General features: G+C 32.7%; 1 protein-coding gene across 2 annotated transcripts in view; it reads left to right on the forward strand.

The window, feature by feature from the left end:
- Positions 1-20,823, forward strand: part of LOC133188405 (amine sulfotransferase-like) — a 165,609-nt gene that overhangs the window by 101,181 nt on the left and 43,605 nt on the right. The window lies entirely within an intron of this gene.

Here is a 20,823-nt window from a genome sequence, read left to right on the forward strand (position 1 = left end):
ATTAGTTTATCTAATACCAAAGAGCAGAGAAGAAGATTTTCAAATGCATTTTCAAAGAATTAATGCATTTTCACTATATAATCAATAGAGCCCCGCCCTAACACCAGAAACCCTGACCCGGGGGCAAGGAAATTCACAATTTTGGAAGAGGCGCTCTTATTTACCATAACTATGTACTTAGTTACTTTATTTAATACACAGGAGCAGAGGAGAATATTTTCAATGAATTAATGCATTTCACTATATAATCAATAGAGTCCCACCCTAACAACAAAACCCCTGACCCAGGGGCCATGAAATTCACAATTTTGGAAGAGGCACTCTTGCTCATCATAACTACTTTATTTAATTCCCAGGAGCAGAAAAGAAGATTTTCAAAGGAATAATGCACTTTCAATATATGATCTATAGAGCCCAATCCTAGCACCAGAAACCCTGACCCAGGGGCCATGAATTTCACAATTTTGGTAGAGGGCTCAATACTTATTGCAATCATGCCAACAGTTTGACTGCTTGATGTCCAGGAGTAAAGAAGAAGATTGTTTAAAGATTGCATTAATTTTGGTGGTTTTAGCCCTACCCCCTCAGGCCCCAGGTGGACAGGGACCATGAAATTCACAATTTTTGTTCCCCACCACCCATATATATAGATGCTATATGCCAAATTTAGTTGAGATTGGTTAAGCGATTTCAGAGAAGAAGCTGAAAATGTTGAAATGTTAACGCACGACGCACTCCGACGGACGAAAATGGATATCAATAGGTCACCTGAGTAAACTCAGTCATTTCAAATCTTAGATAAAGGACTGTGAACTAATTTTAGAATGAAAAAAAATGACATTTTCGACGTAAGAGCTCATTTTCTTTATCACCGAAATGATATGGCATGGCGCTGACCAATGGCTAGAAAGAAGGTATATATTTGCTCTCGGGTCCTGGAGTAAGGAGTTGATTCTTACGTTGCAGGTTCGATTCCCACTGCGAGATGTAAAGAGCAGTTCTTCAGATGACATTGCAGAAACTGAGGTCTATTGTGGCAGTAGAGGATACCTCAAAAAGAGACGTACTGCTCAACAGCCATAAATACCAGGTAATGATTAAAATGTTCAACCTCCCATCGTCAAGGCATGAGTGAAAATTCCTGAAAGGGCGTAATGCAAATTACCAACAAACCAACCAATTTTCTTTAAAGTTTAGTTACTATTTAAGATTTTGGTATGAAAAAATGGAAAATCTAGGTCCAAAACCCAATATTGTTCAAATCCTCTCTACATTTATATGTTTCCGATTCAATTATTCAAGTATTGTTTAATTTATTACTTGAATTGGGATTGCAGAGGGTGGTTTATGGAAAACCACCATGAACATTTGAGTTACTTGTATTGATCAAAAGTCAAGGTCAACATGTTCATAATTGATACATAGCAGCAATTAATTTAATGCCCTCTTTTCAATTAAATTTAGGATAATGATATCATTTTTACCTCATAAGTTGTACTGCCTCGGTTTAAAGGTTTCAGTTTTTATTCAATTCAGCAACACTGTTACAAAGCAACAGAGTAAAATTCTACACCAAAAATAATTGCAGCATGTAATCATGATAATAGCACAAATGAATTCCATAGAAATATATTGTTGTCATCTCCCTCGGGAAGTCCTAGTGTAAGCTGCCATTGATAAGCTGGTGGTCTGGCAAAGGACCTGTGATGACACGATTTCTATATATAGAGATGTAAACAAAATTGACCAAAATCTGTCTTATTATTATTAAACAAAATGGTCCATATTTAAGTAAAACTACACATGTACAGGGTTCAATAAGAGAAATAGAGGTAGGATCACTTGGGTGATGGTGGGTCTTCAAAATACACATAGACATTGTATCTAGACTTTTGCGTAAAACGATGGTCAGCGCGCGGGGATCAAAATACACAAAACGTGGCATGTTGAATGTATAAGCCAAGGCGTGGATCCAAGATTTACTGACGAAAGAAAAACAGTGAAAACATTAAATAACAACTAACATTAAATGCATATATACAATGACAAAAACTTTACTTTTATGTGTACTTTAGTCAATCGATAATTACTGCCGTATATATGAAAAATAAAACAACTTATTAAAAAAAAGAAATTTCGAAGAAAAGAAATTTTACCTAAAAGCACAATTGAGGCAGAAACATAAATGTCTCTGATTTAAGTAACTCAGTGCTGCAGGCATTGGAATGAAGATCATAAAGAATCATTTTGAGTATTTTCTCGGATATGTGCACTATTCTTTTTTTATTGAAATTTACCCCGTCCTGTAGAAAAGTTTTAGGAAAAGATACAATTTTCTTTACCTGGCTCAGATTTTAAGAATTAATAAACAAAGCAGCTGTTATCATTTTCTTTATGCAATTCTAATTTGCGTTTTTTGTCAATGAGAAAATGTAAAAAAAAAAAAAAAACAAATCATTCCTCGTATTCTTGAAATAATGCCAAAAATATAAAATGTCTCATGGAACAGCCTATAAAATCGATGATGGTAGATTGGGGTTCTTTTCAGTATGCAAATACTTAATTCTAAATGGTAACGTTTCAATTTTATTACCTTTCTATGCATGATTTTTCCCCAGGAGCGTATACATGTACTTATATTATACAATATACCGTTAGAACATGAATCTGCATGGGCAGCAGAAGGACATGATGCAGGAGTGTCTCAATTTTTCCCTTGATATTCCCAGTGGCTCGATGTCCAAGTCACTTCAGAGGATACGATTAAGGAAAATAAGGAAAGTCTTTGGAATTAATTGAGCTTCAGATTAATTTAAGTTGGCGCTTTACAACTTCTTTGCTGCTGTAGTAGGCGGCTAAGAACTAAAGTCAAAAGGAACGCTAAGTTTTTATCAATCTTCTTTCGGAATAGTTGTTAAAGCTATATATGGCGTATCTGAGCTAAAAAATAAAAATACGAGATTGAGTGTAGCTTAACATGACATATGTTATTTACGTTGAAATTATAATTTTCACCGATTTTGAACTAAAATAACCTCATGTTTTCATAGTTAGATTGATTAAAAAAAATTAAACTGTGTCTGTTAAATAAATGCGGAATCGGTAAATAAATCGGTTATTGTTTTAAATTAATAATATCTTTGAAACATGATTGATTTAAATTGTGTAATATACAGGAAAAATCTGTTTTTATATAAAGTAATAAAACAAATAGAAAGATCTTTTTAATTTAGGTAGTCTGAACTTACCAAAAAAAAAAAAAAAAAATACGCCTATTATGACTTAAAATAATTCTTACGAATATTTTTCAGAGGTTAGAATTTTTTAACAGACATTATACGAAATATATTCAAAATGAATAAAGCATATTTACAACAGGTAAAATAATACAGGCACGTAGCATCAGGAGGGCGCCCCCTCCACTTTTTTCCCCAAACATTGAAAAGGCGCACCCTTGCCCCCCTCTTCCACCTTTTGTTGCAGTATGATACGTCAAATCATCCCATGGGAATGTATTATAATATGAAATATGTTTGTCGGAAAATTTGTAATCCCTCCTTCCAAGAAATGAAAATGTTGAGTTTGGATAGCCCCTATTTTCCCCTTGTCAAAGATTGTTCTGTCCTCCAACCCCCCAACCCCCATTTTTTTAAAAGCGATACTACTGCCTGTAATAGCTGAGAAAATAATGTAACATTCCACTGTTTATTCTGTGACATTAATGAAGCCAAATAGATGACATTTCAGGCTTTCTGGAAAGCCAAACTTGTTTACCTTTTATATTCAATGCAATGATATCTGATCAAATGGAAAATGACAATAAATCTGTAAACTATTTTATACAATAAAAATCAATATTATTTAAGTAGAGTTCTGTGTAAAAATCATGCAAAGGGTGATATATGAGGGTTCTCAGAATTTGATGATTTTCCACACACAGTTTTCTTTCGCACTATGAACCATGTATGCAAAAGGAAAAATGTTTTGATTCACGGTTACCATGGAAACATGGGTAAAGAAATTTCCCTAGCAACTAGCCAATTTTCAGCTTTGATGGACTAAAAAATCTCTTATCTTTCAGGCTCAAATTAAATGTAAATACTAAAAGAATTTCTTTTTCATTGCTGTTATTCTCAAGATAATGATCTTAACAGTTTTCACAATTAAAAATATAGAAATAAGATTTAAAGATATAACTTTGATAGATGTGGGAATATATGCATGTTTTTCCTTTTTTGATGACTCAGCATTTTCTTTGATTTTGGAATTATTCAATGTCTAATTACTCCGGTGATGGACCTCATACAGACATCCTGTGTATATAAAATGAAAGCAGAGGATTTTGTCTTTTAGAATTGGAATTTAGAAGCGTATAATTTTTAAACATTCCTATCCGTTGCCTAGCAACAAAAATGGATGTTTTGATGAATAAAAAGAGAAAAAATGTAAAATGCTTAAGTCATAAGTCACATAACTTGTTATCTTTGAATACTCAAAACAAATTTTACAATAAATTGAAATTTTTGAGACTTCTCTGCAAACTAGGGAATGTTTTACAATTTGTTATCTCCATGGTAACAGCAATTTCGCCTTAGCAACACATTATAGAATAATGATTTAAGCATGTTCATGTACCTGTTGTAAAGGATTCTTCAAAGCATGCTGTAAAATTGTGATTAAGAAAATTTTACAATGCAATTAACATCTTACAAAATTCTATTTTCACTTGATTTTCCCATGGCAACGATTCTGAGCACATAGCAACCAATGTAACCCATGTAGAGTTAAGAGTCATTCTCAATTGGAATTTCAATTGTTTTGATACTCAGAATCATTTTTAGATTACAGGACATTGACATGTAAAATGATTACTGTACAAAATAAACATAAATATATACATTAGTCATTTGCAATCAAGATTTAAAAATTCAAACTTAGAATGTTACCATGGTAACGGGTATAAACATTTTTGTTTATATTATTTCAGCTTTATTTCTTCATTTTCATTCAGAGCTTTCTAAATTAATATATATATATATATATATATATATATATATATATATATATATATATATATATATATATATATATATATATATATATATATATATATATATATATATATATATATATATATATATATACAAGCCGGGTTTTCATGTTTGAAAAAAAATATTAATACACTTCTTTAATTATTATTTCTTGAATGAAATATATTCATTTTTTTTTTTTTAATAAAGTATTTTATAAAATGAATTTTCGCATTTTGGCATAGTTAATTTTCCGTACTTTTTTGCTATGCTTGTATAGGAAAATTGAATTTGATGTGGGATTTCCTTGGGGAAATCCTACTTTAGAGTCATTTTTCCTGGAGGAAATCCTACTCTAGAGCAAGTTTTCCAGGGGGAAAGATTTTATTAAGGATTTTTCAAAAAAAAAAAAAATGCTATAGAGCGCATGCTCTGTGATCGGAAGGTAGTGAGTTCGAATCTTGGCCGCAACTGACCTAAGTCGATAAAAAATAGGTAGCAACTGTTCCTTTGCCATGCGCTCGGCACCTTGAAGTGAAAGTTGCGGGTTCTTCGGATTAGACCTTAAAAACTGAGGCCCCGTGTCACGGCAGGCGTTGGCACGATAAAGATCCCTCACTGCTCAATGGCCTTGAGTGCTGAGTAAAGGTCAAAATTTGAAGCCCTTCACTGGTATATGGTGACATCTCTATATGAGTGAAAAATTCTCGAATGGGACGTAAAACAACACACAATCAATCAGTCAGTCAAAGCATGCTGTAAAACTGTGATTAGGCAAATTTTAAAATGCAATTAGCATCTTATTATTTTTTTCTTATTTGATTAACCCATGGCAACGATTCTGTGAATATAACAACCAATGTAATCTATGGAGAGTTGAGAGTCATACTCTTAAGCACTTCAACAGTTTTTGTTCACAGAATCAAGACTACGGAACATTGACAATTAAAGTGATTGCTGGTAGAATATATATATAAATGTTATACATTCTGCAATCAAGTCTTAAAACCAAAACTAAGAACGTTACCAAGGAAACTGATGTTGATATTTTTGCATATATAACTACTGCCTGTAATGCGCCATTTGATTCGTTAAATTTTACTCTAAATCATAAAACCTGTGTTGAATTCGTACAATATGACCAATATTGAAAAATCTATCGATCATCTAGACGTTGCTTTTAAAATTGTACATTTTAACCTTAATTGGGATGATGGGGAATCATTTACGATTTTATTCACCTCTCCCTTAGAAATATCTGTTTTGTTAGAATACACTGAGCGACACGTTTGAATTTGACCGACGGGTTTTGTGGAAAAAAGTTGAAAAAATAAGAAATGAACAACGGGCAGATGGACAGACAGACAGAAGACAGGTGATCAGAAAAGCTCACTTCGGTCCCTTTCTTAATTTTGTAGTAATGTTCCACCTGCTTGTGGTATCTATTCGCTACTCAAGAGCTTGCTCTGAGTACCATCAATTTTTAAAGCGAGAGATGCTACTCACTGATAAGTTGATGTTACAAGGATTTCAACAACCTCGTTTAAAATTGGTATTTTGTAAATTTTATGGTCGTTATAATGACCTCGGTAGCAAATATCATTGGGTTGTGTTTGGATGACTTGTTTCATACCAATTGTTAGGAATTTGTTTTTATACTGAATTGACTATGGAAAGTTCCGTCATCCTGATAAATACATAGGGCTCACGGCGGGTTCGACCGGTCAACAGGGGATACTAACTCCTCCTAGGCACCTGGTCCAACCTCTGGAATTTCCAGGGGCCCGTGTTTTATGCCCTCTTCACATATTTGTAAATATTGTTTATAGATTTTATGAGATTGATCACTGTTTGTTATCTTCACCTTTTACATTGAAACTTCTGTACAGGTGAACTTATTGAAATAGTTCAATCAATGCGAAACTAGAAAATAAAATAATTTGCTGTCTTTAAACTTTTCTATATATACCTGTACGAAATGTTTCGCCCGGAATATAGTGGGAATAGAGGCGTACTTTAAGAAGGATTCCGGGCGTCAGTTTGTCTCACTACATATATGGTGTTATGGAGTTTCCGGGCGTAAACCAAGAGGAAACCAAGCGGAATTGAGCAGGAATTTGAGGCGAAAAATGCAAATGAGTTACGCCCGGAAAAAATAGATGACGTCTGGAAGAAAATTACGCCTGGAAACTAAAATGACGCCTGAAGCAGAATTACGCCTGGAAAGTCCTTATTATTATATAATACTATGTGACCTTAAAACCTATACAGCCAAGAAAAGCAAAATTATGATTTACAATGTTAAAGTTGAAGATTTAGCCTTTTGAACTGTAAGAAAACATAATGACAAGTCATTAACATCTAAAATAGTATAAAAATATATTATAATATATGAAAACTGTTTTATATCTGTGCATAAGGGACATTGTGACATCATCAGGAGTGTAAAATAATGTCTATAAAAATTTGATAAACTTTTTGAAATTCTTTTATCACTCCAGGCATGACAATGAATCAAACAAATTACTTAACATCAGTTCATTTACTCAGTACTTTACAGTTTGAGTGCCTCTATGTCATCTCAGAATGTGTTCAAGGAAACTCGAATAATCTAAAGAGATAATAACAATCATTGTACATTCAAATTTACCTAAATAGGTACCAGATATTAATTATCACACCTACCAGCAGATACTGTGTCACCCAGAACAAGTGTAAAAGCCTTAACATTGATATAACTGTATTTCCGATTTCACTCACACTAAAGTCCTTCCGTCCTGATGAAATTCAAACTTAACCTCCTATCTGACATGACCCTTAATTGATAATTAAATTGACCAATCAGAGGCTTTTACTCCTCCTGAAAGTTCCAGGCGTAATTTTTGTTTCAATTTTCCTGCTATTTTACACCAGGGAAAATCTGAACTTGCAAACTGACGCCTGGAATGTAGAAATGATGCCTGGAAGACGCCTCTTCTACTCAGGCGTAACTTTTCAAAAGTCCGTCTCCATCTCAAGTACGCCCGGAATTAGCCAATTCCTGCTATATTCCACCCATATTCCAGGCTGAATTCGCCTTTAAATTTCATGCAAGTCGTAAAACATGCTTATATCGAAGTACCAGGGATAGACAATTTTAATACATTATAAGTTTATCTTATGGGTTGTATCCACCACACCTGTGAGATTAAACTAATTACGTTTAATCTTATACTTGTGCTGGATACTGCCCATAAGATAAAGTTATACTTTATCCTTGCGTATGCTTTATAAATAGCACTTCCGGTTTTGACACAATCCCATGCTTCAAGACGTAAAATTTTCGAAACTTTTATTTTTGAAAGTGTTTGCGTTTTAACATAAATGATAATGATAAAAAAATTTGTTAAAAACAAAAAAGCTCTCATTTTACCTCAACGAAATTTCATTGTTTCTGAAAACTGGCTACTGTAAATATGAATGTTAACCCCACTCCCCACACCACCAACACATTCTCACAGGAAACAGTACTAGTAGGCCTATCAGTGAAGTTGGTGTTGCATGATTCATTTTACAATTCAGGAAAGTCAAGCCACTTTCATCAATACTTTCTTACATTATACTATATAACTTCCCATGATTCTACAAATAGCTGGCCTAGCACTGTAACCATACACAGAATGATTTCAGAGTAGGATTACATTTAGTGATTCCTCGGTCTGTACAACGTGTACAACTTCAAATTGTCATATATGTTTTAAAAGACGCAGCAAATATCATTCCAAGATTTCATATTTTGTATAGATTTACAAAAAACTTTCTTTCAGCATTTCAACGTTAACAATGCAGGGATTATCTTAATTTTTGTGAAAAAAGACAATCTTATAAGATAACTAAAATATCTATAACTGTGCGATCAATAAAACATCTATAATTGTGTGACGTGATATTTGCTTTATCCACGTCGTTTAAATTGTGTATATTCTCTCGGAAAACATCGGGAATATACACCATTTCAACTCATTTGATAAAGTACAGTACCAAATATTTCCTTAACAGATCACTTAGCTGTAAGTGTCATTTCTTATATAAGCTCCTTGTCTATAAGCATGTTTTTCTGTATTCCTGTGTATAACTTTGATCATTGTTGTGGCTCCACACTACCCCTAAGTGTTATGAATTGAACGAACCTGAATCTGCAGCTTCTGTATTATTAGGAATAATTAATCGATTTTCCTTGAGAAGAGGATTTTTAAAGATATTTCCCATATACTTATGTATTCCTATGTAAAGAAATTCATTATCTAATGTGGTCCAAACTCCCCCCCCCCTCCCCCATCCGGTCATGATTCGAACAAACTTTAATCTCCCCTACCTCCAGAAGTCATTTTTTAACAAACTTGAATCTACACTATCTGTGAATGTTTCCATATAAGATTAATATTTTCTGACTCACAGGCTCTTCGGAAGACGATTTTTAAAAGATGTCATTAATTTTTCGCTATATTTGTAATTATCTCCCATTGGAAGAAAGCTTGGCCCTTCATTTAGACAAACTTGAATTCCCTTAACTAAAGAACACTTTGTTGCAATTTGGTTGAAATTTGCCCAGTGGTTTTGAGAAGATGTCGAAAGTGTCGAAAAAGTTTACAGACAGACAGACAGACTGTAGTCTGACAGATGAACAGACTGATGGACGCTGGACAAAATATGATCAGAACCTTGAGCAATCTGCTAGCTCTGGTGAGCAAAAAATGGACCAAACAAACTTGAAACCTGATTTGTAAAGCAACAATATCAAGAGACATACCATAAATCGCTGATTATCAGCTCATTATCTACCGGTCTTGTAGAGTAGGATTTCCCCTCTAAAATCTTTCCCCCGGAAAACTGGCTCAAGAATAGGATTTCCCCCCGGGAAAATAGACTCTAGAGTGTGATTTCCCCATGGAAAAATGACTCTAGAGTAGGATTTCAGATTCAATTTCCGGTACAAGCATAGAAAAAAGTACGTAAAATTTACTATGCGAAAGTGCGAGCATTCATTTTATAAAATACTTTCATAAAAAAAAAAATGAATTTATTTCTTTCATGAAATAATAATTAACGAAGTGCATTAATATATTTTTTTTCAAAACTAGCAAACTTGCTTGTATATTTCTTTTTTTAAAATTTAGAAAGATCAATGAGCTATGAATTAAAATGAAGAAATAAAACATAGAATGACTCTTATTTCTACATACATTACATTGGTTGCTATGTGCTCAGAATCGTTGCCATGGGAATATCAAGTGAAAAATAGAATTTTATAAGATGCTAATTGCATTGTAAAATTTGCCTAATCACCATTTTACAGCATGCTTTGAAGAATCATTAACAACAGGTACGTGAATGTGCTAAAATCATCATTCTATGATGTGTTGCTAAGGTGAAATTGCTGTTACCATGGAGATAACAAATTGTAAAACATTCCCTAGTTTGCAAAGAAGTCTAAAAAATTTCAATTTATTGTAAAATTTGTTTTGAGTATTCAAAGATAACAAGTTATGTGACTTTTGACTTTAGCATTTTACATTTTTTTTCTCTTTTTATTCATCAAAACATCCATTTTTGTTGCTAGGTAACAGATAGGAATGTTTAAAAATTATACGCTTCTAAATTCCAATTCTAAAAGACAAAATCCTCTGCTTTTATTTTATATACACAGGATATCTGTATGAGGTCCATCACCGGAGTAATTAGACATTGAATAATTCCAAAATCAAAGAAAATGCTGAGTCAGCAAAAAAGGAAAAACATGCATATATTCCCACATCTATCACAGATATATCTTTAAATCTTATTTCTATATTTTTGATTGTGAAAACTGTTAAGATCATTATCTTGAGAATAACAGCAATGAAAAAGAAATTCTTTTAGTATTTACATTTAATTTGAGCCTGAAAGATATGAGATTTTTTAGTCCATCAAAGCTGAAAATTGGCTAGTTGCTAGGGAAATTTCTTTACCCATGTTTCCATGGTAACCGTGAATCAAAACATTTTTCCTTTTGCATACATGGTTCATAGTGCGAGAGAAAACTGTGTGTGGAAAATCATCAAATTCTGAGAACCCTCATATATCACCTACATGCCTATTTTGCATGATTTTTACAAAGAACTGTACTTAATTATCCTATGGGTCTTATCAGCTCGAAAAAGTTTGTTCTTGAAAGTGTGTCGCCTGGTAAACATGTGCTTTTTAACTCATTTCCGGTCAGGCTAATAACTCAAACGTAAACAAAAAAGACAGAAAAAAGGGTTGTACTTAAACCCGCAAGAAACAAAAACATAAACAGAACACAAGTAGAAAGAAACTTTGTAGAAATGAGGTTCCTATAGTGATCATGGGTCACTTAGTGTTAGGTCAAATTTCAACAGGTAAAAGTCTTTTATTTCAATGAAGGTCAATGATTTCTGTCAATCTGTCAATCTTGATAAATATATATAGATTGATTCGATTTAACGCTTAAATTAATTATATTTATTAAAGTTAGAAAATAGTTAAATATATAAAACGTAAAATATAGATTCGCTTGCAATTGTTATGGAAGATCAATATTTAATTTTTTTAAGAATACTGTGGAACCTTTTTTGACTTTTTTTGTATTATTTTTTTTTCATTTTTTAATTGATTTATTTTTGTATTATTCTGATTATGTTTATAAAAAGCAGAAATGATTTGAACTGTAGCATTTTCTCTCATAAAATACTGTTTTCTAAATAATAGTTGAATAATATAATTGAATAATATAGATAAAGCTTATTTTTGTGTAACAAATATTTTCGTATATTAAGCTAGTTACATTGCCATAACGAGCGTAATTACTCGCTGGCTTAAAGTTATTCTTTATTTCTACATGGTGTTGAATGTGTTTGATATGTTTGAATCAGTCAAGTTTTCTTCAAAACCTGAAAGCATTTTCATTCCTTCTGCTTTCCTATCTCATGCATATGTACAGTACAATCATTTCAGCACTCACTGCTATACAAGGAACAGAAACTGTTTCGACAGTGTGACTGATGATATTCTTTACTGTGATAAAATCATTTTCATGTGGTGATATTTTCTATTTATTGTTTTATTCAATGACGAAAACTAAATGATTCTAATTAATTCGTGAAAGCGGCACGAAAGTATTCATAGTAAAAATATAGCTCAAACAGAATGAGATTCGGACTACTCTTGTCCCAAGATCCCTTGCACTTATTTATTTGGGCCATGTTACGACTGAATGCATGTTTAATCGCCGCAACCATGATCATAAACGTGCTTAATTCATAGCCTTTGAAGAAAATTGGTATGCCACGAAAAATATCCTATTTTTCGCATAAACTGCGTGTATGTTTTGATTTTCGTTGTCTCTGACTCTCTGTTTCTGAGTGTATAAGGACGTGACAAGCTTAAATAACTTATAATTAGATGATCTGGAAATGAAAAGTGAAGATAACCAACAGTGATCGATCTAAAAAAAATCTATAGACAATGCAAATCTGTGTAAAGGGCATAAAATTGGAAATTCAGGAGGCGGGTTCAGGTGCCTAGAATGAGTATGCATCCCCTGTTGACCGGTCACACCCGCCGTGAGCCTTACGAGGGTTGATCAAAAAGTTCGCAAACTAATTGAATAACTTCCTTAAAAGAAAAGAAATGAGGTTTCAATGTTTATTATTTTTCAAAGTGGTCCTCTCCGATTTTAATGCATATCTGCCATTGTTCTGCCCATGCGCGAATCACGTGATCAAGGCGGTCACGTGACATTCCCCGGAGCGGTCTGTTCACAGAAGCTAAAAAATTTTCCGAGACTTATATTTCTTACCATGTAAGTTATTTTTTATAACAAGAACAGTCCATCTGTCAGAAATTGCCAAATCTCGGCAATAGGATAGGTGGATAAGGATATCCCTTCCCAGAATTAACATGGTGACCATCACAACCCGAGTCCTCTGTCTTGGGAGCGTCGTTTATCCAGTGTGGATAAAGTATGGACGCCTTCTCTTTATCATATTTCATATGTTTAAAGTCTACGATAGTAAACGATATTTTAGGGATTTAATAATTATATTATTGTTAAGATATTCAACTATTTTTCGAATCGTAACTTGGCGATGTTTCATAACAAGTTGCTCAACTACGGACACATCTTTTCCCCAGCTTGCTTTCGCTGGGCAACAGAACAAACATTATTTTTAACCATCTCCCTGCCTTCACTAAAATAATCAATCTAATTAATGATTGGACTTCTGATAAGTCTATTGTCTTCATAAACCTCGTACAAATTATCATATTCTATTGCAAAGGAATTTCCAAGATATAACGTTAAACTTTACAGCCCTTCGTTTCTCGAGTACGACTGAGTCAACCATTTTTTGTCACAAGTCACCTATATATTGATGTCATTTTCACTTTGTGACGTCACAAACACGGAGCAAAACATTATTTACCACCTGTTATTTATAGAACATTTGTTTGACTATATGTGTGTTAAATTTCATTCTGATCTGAATTGTGGTTTTGTAAATATTGAGATAGTTTGCGAACTTTTTGATCACCCCTCGTTTGTATTGATCAGGTAGCTTTAGACGGAACATTCCACAGCCGAATCCATTACAAAAACAAAGGCCTAACAATTGGATTGAAACAAGTTAGCAAAACTACGACCCCTGAAAGGTTATATTTGCTAACAAGTTCATTATAACGACCAAATGTGGTTGTGAAAACTTGGGTGCTATTTTTATTGCAAAAAAGGAAGGACAATAATAAAAGGAATCAGAGAAAAAGCTGTCATCTTATTATTGAAAAGAGAACAAAGCTCCAAAGATTTCATACATTTTTTTCTTTGGTCAAGAGGTCTAATATTTCATCAACTTTCACCCAAAGAAACGCCATCAATGGACGTCTGTCATGTTGAAATTGCATTGAGTAATATTCAGCAGCTATTCTGTGAGGGAAGTCCAAATACAGGTCCCCGAGTTATTTTTCTTGTGTATTACAACGCTTCTGGAAATAAGCATAGAATGCACAGGGAATTTCGAAGAAAGGGACGTTTACAGAGCTTATAGTCATTCTAGTTTTAGCTATATCTCAGTACTTTTGAGATTTTTTTTTTATTCCAAAAACCCAAGAAAACAATCAAAGAAAGAAATTACAGATTTAAGTATGTCATGGAGAATGCAATTCATGACTATCTTTTATGCACATCCAAAAGAAGGCGTCCGCTGAGGTGTGCTGATCATGGTTATAAAGACTTTGGTCAAGTGTAAAGTTTTAACATGGAATACTCCGAGGGATTGAAAATATAAACAAACTGAAGTTTTTTTCTTATTTTGAGATTGCATTTTGCATTATTTATCGAACGTCTCTCGTATGACAATGTTGATGATTAAAGTATTCCGATGCTTTGAAATTTACACTTCACCTTAAATGTTATTAACTCTTAAAATGATTTAAATCTTAATGACAAAAACATTTTTTTTAGAATATGCCTCATTCACCTTATTTTCATAAATATCCTGTATTATTTAACAAAATTTAATGCTTTGAAAATAAGATCTCTTCCTTGAACAGTAATACATATGAAAACTGCGTCCATCCTACAATATAGTAGAATAACATTGGTTTTTATTCCTCAGTATACCTCTTTTGGTATATATGACCTTAAAAAACAAATCCTTTGCAAATCTTTATAATCATCTGTCATTTTCATTCTTATAGTTTTGATCTATTTTTTTTCCCTGAATTATTCATAATAGAAATAACATTGTTGTTGAATAGGGTCATAGGTTTGTTTTGAACAGGTATTTGAAGGCTATTTCATTTAATTAAAAAACGAGAGCATAAAACGTTCCTCATTGATTGCGTCCTTAATCTTTTAATAAAATTATTTTTTTTAAAATTATTTTTTCATTAAAAATGATTTTTTTTTATCGAGAATGTCAACTGAATATGATACTCACGTAGGTTTCCTAAGAATTTCTATGGTTTATTCTGCGCTACAATGTTAAGGCGTACTTCGAAGACATCAACGGAATATAAACGTGTTCATAAAAGCATACCTTTTTAAACTGAATTTATTTTTGTAAAGGTATACATGACTTAATCACATGACTTAAATATTATTTGAAATATTCAAAAAATGGTCAAGATCTATTAAGTGTATGCCCTTGCGAAAAGGCGATTTATTGAGAAACCTCGGCGTGAAACATGCAAACCCTGTAGACAAAAGCACGGTAGAATTAATTCAATACATTCTCTCGATAGTTTTTAAATAATGGCACTAAACAAAATTTTTAAATTTGTATTATTGGTCTACCTAAGATTTGCAAAATATTTTCTGTCAATGATAAAATGCATTTTTAACTGTGAAAAAATTACTTGATCCGCCTCTCACTGCACATAAAATGTGTCATATTTTACCATGATGACGTCATGTTGACAAGTGCATTGCGATCAGTGACTTGTTTATATCTTGCTGTTTGGGATTTAACTAGCGACAAAAATGAATGCAGTGGCAAGTTTTGATGTGGTTGATTACATTTATACAGTTTGGAATCGCAAATTATTTCATTTTCTTTTAGGAATTGCTATATTTGTGTGATGTCACAGTAAACTTTTTCCGTATTAATTAGGCCCCGACCCCTTTATGCAGCCTTAACAGAACTGCCTGGGGAGCAGACGACAGTGTCCTTTAAACAATAGTTGTCAATCAAGGTCCGGATTTTCTCCAGCATCGATGGAATGTCAATCAAGTACACAACTTCAAATGCAGAACTTTGCACTATATGTCGTAAATGAATATTTCCAATACGTCCAAGCCCAAAAACGGCTACTTTCGGACGAAAGTTTTTCCTTGCGCTATGGTTAAAAGCAATGATTTATTATATCCACTACTGATTCAATAAGCCATAGATGTTAAATCAAATCGGTATGACCTACTTTTGTAATTTAGATTGACGTATCATCCAATGCATTCAAGGTCATGAACATAAGTACATTTTGTCTAAAAAGAGTTTGGCAAGACAAATCAATATTTTTCTATTGTAAAATCGACCGTCTTCGAATTAGGTTAAACATTATCTAGTCATTTCGGTATCATTTCATCTTTTTTCCTGTAAATGATTAATAAATATTTTATCTGTGTTTGTTAACCGAGATATACTTGTTGAAATAAAAGAATCAACTCCTTACGACTCTAGAGCAAACGCTCTAAACACTGCATGACGCGGGCGACCTCTGAATTTTGAATTCAGAAACGCTGTGTATATTCATGTGCTCTTATTCAATTTAAATCAACAACACTAGATCAGGAATTAAAAACTGTACAATACAATTTATTTCAAGGGAAATTTGACCGCAGTCTTACACATCAGCTTAATTAGAAAAATACACTGATAGCAAATTAACAACAAAACTTTATGATACACGTAACGACTTCAACTTTACGATCGTCAACTCTCATACTTATATAGCAATATACCAATGTCACCTAAATGAAGATAACGAAAAGTATTCGAGCTCAAAAGTCCATTAAACATTACAAAATAGAAGCAGATCAAACACGGACCTCTAAGACATCAAAGGTGGAATCGGGTGCCATGGAAGATAGAGCATCCCATGCCGACCGGTCACACCCGTCATGTGCTCCTTGTCATGATCGGGAAACAAAAACCGAAAAAAATCCGTAGACAGTTCAGAGTATAAATAATGGCCAAGCAATTAGTCAAGACAAAGAGCTCATGCGCAGCTAGGTTAAGGACGCCCATGAAATATACGCCTTAACATATTCAGGGAAAATGAATACAATTTAAATATTTTTTTATACAGCCTTAGTTTTGATAAATGTGAATTGTTGTGTTTGCATTTGTATATATTGTGTCTCTGCTGAGTTCGGCCAAAGCGACATTGCTTACATCAGCTGTTTGTCACGTGACAGGTTTAATATTAGAACATACATGTACTACTACAAAAATCGTAAAAGTTCAACGATATACGGGCATCTTTCCGCTATAAAATTTATTTTGTTTTCTTTGAGACAAATTCCTTAAAAAAAGTGCTGGGAGCAACTTCCTCATGCTCGGGAATTGTTTAAAATTTAGCCGTCTTTCTATAAACTCCAGAGGAAAATGTGATACGCATTGGAATAATGTTACACTACGGAATAAATAAACAATGCACAACCAGCTCCCAGCACTTTTCAGAATAGTAGAAATAATAGTTACACGTGTTTAAAAGTTCAGAGTTTATAGTGAAGCGGATATCCTTGAACTTTTGATATTTTCGAAGGGCTGGACCCCCTCATTCTAGCACGTTACTGTACAAATGTGCTCCCTACAGCTATATATAAAGTTACACATTATCAATTTAGGTTGACAATAAAATGTGGAGTAATATATTTCAAAATATGTCTCTATTTAGGTCCAACTACGCGTGTTTCGTGTTTATTTTTATTTTCAAAAGCTTCGATAAATGCTTGATCCACGCCTCAAGTACAGAGAAACTGCGTGTCAAACTAAGAAATGACGTCATGTAAGTAAGTACAGCGAGATCAAGCTGGCTTTCATTCTACATACGCTAAGTTCTATTATGGCAACATAAGTTGCGCATCCATTTATCTTTGTAATATTTATGAGAAACGAAGGTATTTAGTGTGTTTTAAAAGGAACATACATTATTTATTCATCGAGATTCATTTGTATTGTTATAACGTGACGTCATAATAGCTTTCCCGAACCTCTGCATAGGCTGACGTATATATGGGAGTCCTTAACCTAGCTGCGTGCTTGATGTAACCTGTCAAAGGAAATGTTAACTTCTTCATGGCCACTGATCCCACCTCGAGGGTTTTCAGAGGTCTGTTATTGCTCCGCTTTCAATTTGTATTGCTAATGTGGATTTCAGTATGATTATTGTTCGGTATCATTATATTTCACATATATTTTTCATCGTTAAGTAGAGCTTGAAATAATTTCGGTCGTAAGTGTTGCAAAAAAATTGGGATTGTCTTTAACGGTTTATATCAACAAGTAGCTTGACTGAATTTGTACAATGTACATTAATCCATGTTTAGAAATGATTATTGGTAAAGGACTCGTGAAATATATAAATTATAAATTGATGTAACGTTTTCCTAGAACGTGTTACTGTTACTTATGGAAATAAAATTCCTACCAGGAGTGAGAAATGGGATTTTCTATAGAAGATAAATTGGAATATCAAAGGTCAATAATGATATTAGAACTTTCGTGACTCTGTCTAATAGTACGCAATAAATATATATAAAGAAGAGAGAAACAATGGGAAAAGGGACAATTTTTAGACCAGAATTTTCGTGAGGTATGCATTTTTGTTGTAAGATATCTATTTATATATATTACGTTTATGATCTTATTATTTTTTTATTATTGATTTTATTTGTTATTCCATATTTATTTTCATGAAGTTTTTGTTTTTCTTTTTTTAAATTTTTGTTTGCTATTTAATCTCAAAGTCTGCTTTAATATATCTAAAAAAAATAGAACTGAAAGAATATCTCAACAGAACTTTGAACATCGAGATAACCTATATATGTCCTTATATTTGGAATATGCAAAATAAAAATTTGACAAACTCCTAGATTTAAATACATTGTAATTTTATTCACGATTTTTGAAAATGTAAAAACGTGAAACGAGGACCAGCAACTTACCTAAATTTCTTTTCTGTACAGCTATGAGATTCATATTTTAAGATTAAAAAAGGCATTGAGTGAGAAAGGAAAAAAATGTAAGCTTTAGAATTCATATGAAGCAACATTGCGAGTTATCAAACTTTCAAAAATATATATTTATGTATCTTAAGGCAGATTTTTTTCTCTGTATGTTAAAACTTCAAACAAACCACAAAAACGTTTTCCTGTTCGTATAATATATAAACTGTAGAAAATGTTATTTTTTCCCTTTCACACTTAAAAATTTACACCTTGTTTTATATTCGCGCAGTCAAATTTGTGTGAAAGATATAAGGCTGTCTTTTCTTGAATTCACAACGTGTTAAATTCACCATCTTCCTAATGAGGTGATAATAACACGGAGGTGAAATATTTCTGTATAAAGTACAATGTATATGTAGTATTTTTCTTTGTTGATTTTGTTAAAGTCTTTATTTCTCTCGGAATACCATTTCTTTAAACAACCAAATGCCCTAGGCATGATCATTCAAACTGAAACTAAAAAAATATAAGATGATATGTTCATACAACTTAATCTGATCATGCTGATAGCGTAAAGCTTTTTTTATATTAGCGTGCGAGAAAATTTTGCCAGGTTTGGGGTCTTCGTTTTTCTAGCGAATATTAATATAATAATATGTGTATTCATGTGGAATATTTCTTCAGTCTCGATATTAATCGCCTTAGAAGGATTTCAATGATGCATTGCAAATTAAATTTTGGCGGATAGTTGGTTAATAGTTGGTTTAAAGCTAAATTTAAAAGAAATAATAGAATAATCGAATTTTTGGCAAACTTATTTTTTTCATAGCATATTTCAAAAATCAAAATTTTTTTTAGCAATGCATTGGTAATACACATCTTTCGTTCACGTTTTATTTCGCCATCAAATTACAGGGTATGTGTCATATTTTTAGGTGTTGTCGATATTTTCCTATGTATCAAACATGTTGCGAGAGAATTAAACAGAATGTTGTCTACAGTCAAGTTGCAGATGAAGGCGTATTAATCTGTAGGATAGCTCACTATTTTGGTAATTCTGTCGCATATTCTTCTATCATGGCAATTCTATTTATAGGTATAGAGAGATACAGAAAATATGCACACCTTTTAAGTCACAAATTACAAAAAAAAAATTTCCAAGATTTTGCGTGTAAGCTCTGTCTTTATAAGATTTGTTGTAAATATTTCGATTTCTCTTATTAATGGTAGAAGATATGTTGTAGTAGACAATATTAATGCAACAAGACGCGCTGAGTATGATTGAGTTTTGCTGCCATTTATCTTTTATGCCAATAGATTTGTAGATGTTCTAGTTGCTTTATTCTTCATAATTACATTTCAAGTGAAAATATTGAAAGGTCTTGCAAAGAAAGCTAAATCAAAACAGAAAATGAAAAACATAGCAAAAGCTAAGAAAACTCGGTCGGAGGTTTCAGACCCGAAAATTGGAAAAAAAAAATAGAAATGAAGTGAAAAAGGAAAAAGAAACTGTTGTGTAAATAGTAGATTCAGCAGAACAACAAGAGAGAAAAGAAAAGAAAAATAGCGAAAACATTCGCCATCACCCTTCTTTTGGTAGCTACCTACGCTTTCAATACGCTTTTAATGACGATACAAGCAACGCGGCGATATTTGGAACCAAGACAGAAAATTTCCAGATCAGAGGACGTGATGGAAGAATATCTCCCAGATATTATTACCTTTGACGGCATTCTGAATTCATTTATGTACTATTTCACTGATATGAAATATAATCAAGAACTGAAGAAACTTTGTGGTCGAAGGGGTAGACAAAATTAATTTTGCTAACATCAAGCTTTTTTAATGATAAATGTACGTACGTTTTATGCTATTTTGATTGTACAGATTGTGTTATGTGTGTGTTTTAATTGTTATTTAACAGGTTGTGTGTGACATACATGTATGTATTTTGAATTTTCCTTTATTTGCGTCAAATTAAGCAATGATAATAAAAATGTGGAAAATTTATTTAATGCTTAATAAATAATTGAACTTGGTCACAAAAATAAAGGAGATTAGGTTGATTTAAATATAGACATGAGCAAA

Source organism: Saccostrea echinata, unplaced genomic scaffold (genome assembly GCF_033153115.1).
Source record: "Saccostrea echinata isolate AGI-Se365-2 ecotype Australia unplaced genomic scaffold, CSIRO_AGI_Sech_v1 ptg000016l, whole genome shotgun sequence".
Taxonomy (NCBI): domain Eukaryota; kingdom Metazoa; phylum Mollusca; class Bivalvia; order Ostreida; family Ostreidae; genus Saccostrea; species Saccostrea echinata.